Source organism: Bidens hawaiensis, unplaced genomic scaffold, assembly GCF_021521415.1.
Source record: "Bidens hawaiensis isolate Kalapana, Puna unplaced genomic scaffold, B.hawaiensis_p1.1 tig00066037_1, whole genome shotgun sequence".
Lineage (NCBI taxonomy): Eukaryota > Viridiplantae > Streptophyta > Magnoliopsida > Asterales > Asteraceae > Bidens > Bidens hawaiensis.
The window spans coordinates 22801-25939 of NW_027501755.1; the positions used below are offsets into that span (position 1 = coordinate 22801).

At 39.7% G+C, this 3139-nt stretch overlaps 1 pseudogene; it reads right to left on the bottom strand.

The window, feature by feature from the left end:
* Positions 1 to 1600: 1600 nt before the first annotated feature.
* LOC143604634 (F-box/kelch-repeat protein At1g23390 pseudogene) lies at positions 1601 to 2711 on the bottom strand (annotated as a pseudogene).
* Between the last annotated feature and the right edge of the window lie 428 nt (positions 2712 to 3139).

Genomic DNA, 3139 nt, shown 5'->3' on the forward strand with positions numbered 1-3139 from the left:
AATTCTCAAGAGATGAAAACCACTTACTTAGTTCAATTGTAATGTTATGCTTATTTGATTGTACACACCTTCACAACCTTAACAATGCAACATATAAATGTGAAAACCACATGCCTAAATCAGTGTCAAACGATCATCATAGCACAAACAAAAAACGAATCGAATCATGGCCAACTTCGGAAAATCTAAAATAAAACCAGTAGCTAATATCATTTCGTGCCTGAACGCAAGCTTGTATGTGTGTGTATATATGTATGATATGACATTACTTATTATACTATTTTCATATTTTCTCTGTTTTCAAATAAGTTAAAATTGTATATAAGAAAACCATACTCTATTGCCTAGATGGGGAATAAACCCTCCATCCTAACATATATTTGTAATTGGCAAAACACTATTTCATTTGGTCCAACACATTCATTGTGGGGGTGGAGCCCCATACCATCTCATTCAAAAATTTATCAAACACCGTGTCACACATGTTAAATACTTATAAATGAATGTGTACAAAGAATAGGTGGAGTCCACTACCCTTCATCAATCACAAGAGCACACGCATTCATGTTTTTGTTTTAGTTCTTTTATTTAAGAACAATGTTTTTGTTCTAGTTCTTTTATTTACATTCTTAGTTAAACTAAAACGTGCTTGTTAAAATATGAGTTATATATAAGAACAATGTTTTTGTTCTAGTTCTTTTATTTACATTCTTAGTTAAACTAAAACGTGCTTGTTAAAATATGAGTTATATAAAGTCCACCGTTTACATGACATGACATGACGCTATGCACATTTTAGTTAAACAACATATAGTATTATGACAACTTTTCGTCGAGTCAACCCAACAAGCTACGGTTTTTTCACAACAAAACTCTAAATCTCAAACCGCATCGCCCATTGCAACTCTTCCATCCCCAACTTCGAGTATATCATAACCACTTTAGCCATAACACCACCACAAATCGCCATGTATTTCGCCACCTACATCCACATCTACCGCCGTCAACAACTCACACAATAACCTCTTCACCTCGTGAAGAAACATACACATACGCTATATTTCCCGCCATTGCCACGCCGATAGACGAAATAACTGAATTGAAGCTCTTCAAATCCTTGACGATATTTGTTGGAATCGCTTTGATCTCATTACATTCAAACGAATTGCGATTCACTACACAAGTGTGAACCAACTCACATACCAGCCAGGAAAAATGATCTAATATTTTATATTGTCTAAATCAAGGGAACGAGATGCCTCATGTTAAGCTATGAAGTATGAACTCATGTAGTAATATCATAACTACTTATGTGGATATGCATGGCTCGAATCCATAAGCTAAACTTCTGTCATTTAATCAAGCTATGTTATTTTATGTTTAATATAATTTAATTTAAAACAAAACAATTTTAAGGTACCTAATGATTTTATTATTATAGTACTGAACCCATGCATCCTTCAAATCACTTATTTTACACATGCCGATACTCGGATATATAATTAAATACAGTATAATACGCTAATGAACATAAATTTATCACAAGTCAAACAATAAACACGCCACATCCATCTTTCACCGAGTCAACTCAACACACGACTCACTGTTTAACCACAAACCTCCTCTTCTCCACCGTCATCGCCCGTTGCAACTCGTCCATCCCCACCTTCGAGCACGTCACAACCACTTTCCCCATACCACCACCCGCCCTATTCACCACACTCCGCCACCTACATCCACCACCCTCAACAAAATCACACACAATAACCACCTCCTCATCTACACACACATACACCATATTTCCCGCCATTGCCACATCCACCGACGAATTAACCGAATCCAAACTCTCAATAATATCCTCCGGCATCTCTCCGATCTCATCACATTCAAAATTATCACAATTCACTTCGTATATTTTAACACCGTCAACTTCCTCAGGCTGACCTAATACTCCGATCACTATCAACCTCCCATTACAAAATCCGATAACCGAATAATAAACGCTTCCATCCGGACGTAAATCGTACGGTCCGGACCAAATGTTATTACTCGGATTGAAACAATATGTCACACCTGAACTCTTCTCCATAACGTAGAGATTATTATTATTATTATTATCGTCGGAAGCAACGGAAAGCCATGTGGAAGAAGCGGATCCGTTGAAAAACTCCGGCATTGGATCCGATTTGGTCCAATTACGTGACGGAGGTCGTAAACCTCAACGGCGAGTGGATCGTCTTCAAAATCAAACGCGCCGCCGGCAATAACGACACGCGGTCCGACGACGGCGACGACGGGATCAATCCGAGAGACATTTGGCGGCACTGCATGGTGCCACGTCAGATGGAGTGGATCGGAGGATAATAAGAGCTTTGATGGTGAGAGCATGTAGAGGAGGTTCGAGTGAGAGGATCGGAGTGTGGTCCGTGTGGAGATGTGATTGAGATCCGGAGAGTGGATTTGGATCCATGAGTTTGAGTCCGGGTCGTATGCGTGTGTGGTGGTTCGGTTCGGGTGGTTGGGGTTTTGTGTGTGTAGTATTAGCCACGGTTTGGTGTTGGGGGACGAATGGAGGGCGGATGATACACCGGCGGTCCATGTTTTTGAGACGCGTGACGCCGGGATTAAGTGGATGAGCGGTACGTGAGAGAGTATGGCCTCTAGCACGTCCCCATGGATGGTTTCCATCTTTGGAAATAATTTGTGAATTGTGATTCCAAACAACTCTTTTATAAGAGCCAAGGATCAGGCCCGTCACCAATTCTAGTAGAAACCTATCGCGTGCGTTAAAACTTCTGGCTCATGAACAAGACTTGAATTGGTGACCTCTTTTATAGAAATGGTTATTGGGTTACCGCTAGAAAACTGCTCCTTTGCTATTTCTTTTATGGGATTTATATATATATCCCCTTCCTAACTTTCATTATTACATATATCCCCAAAGCTAAACATTTATTTACACATTTCCCCTTCTTATGTGCAATTACCTTTTTACCCTTTTCAATTCACATTACCCTAATGAAAAAACCAAGCATCTGACAGAAACAACAACATCGACTTCCATCATCCGACGTTCCATTGCTCAGTAACTTACAAACATTGGCGGCTTCTATTCTTCCGGCGTTGGATCGTAGTAACG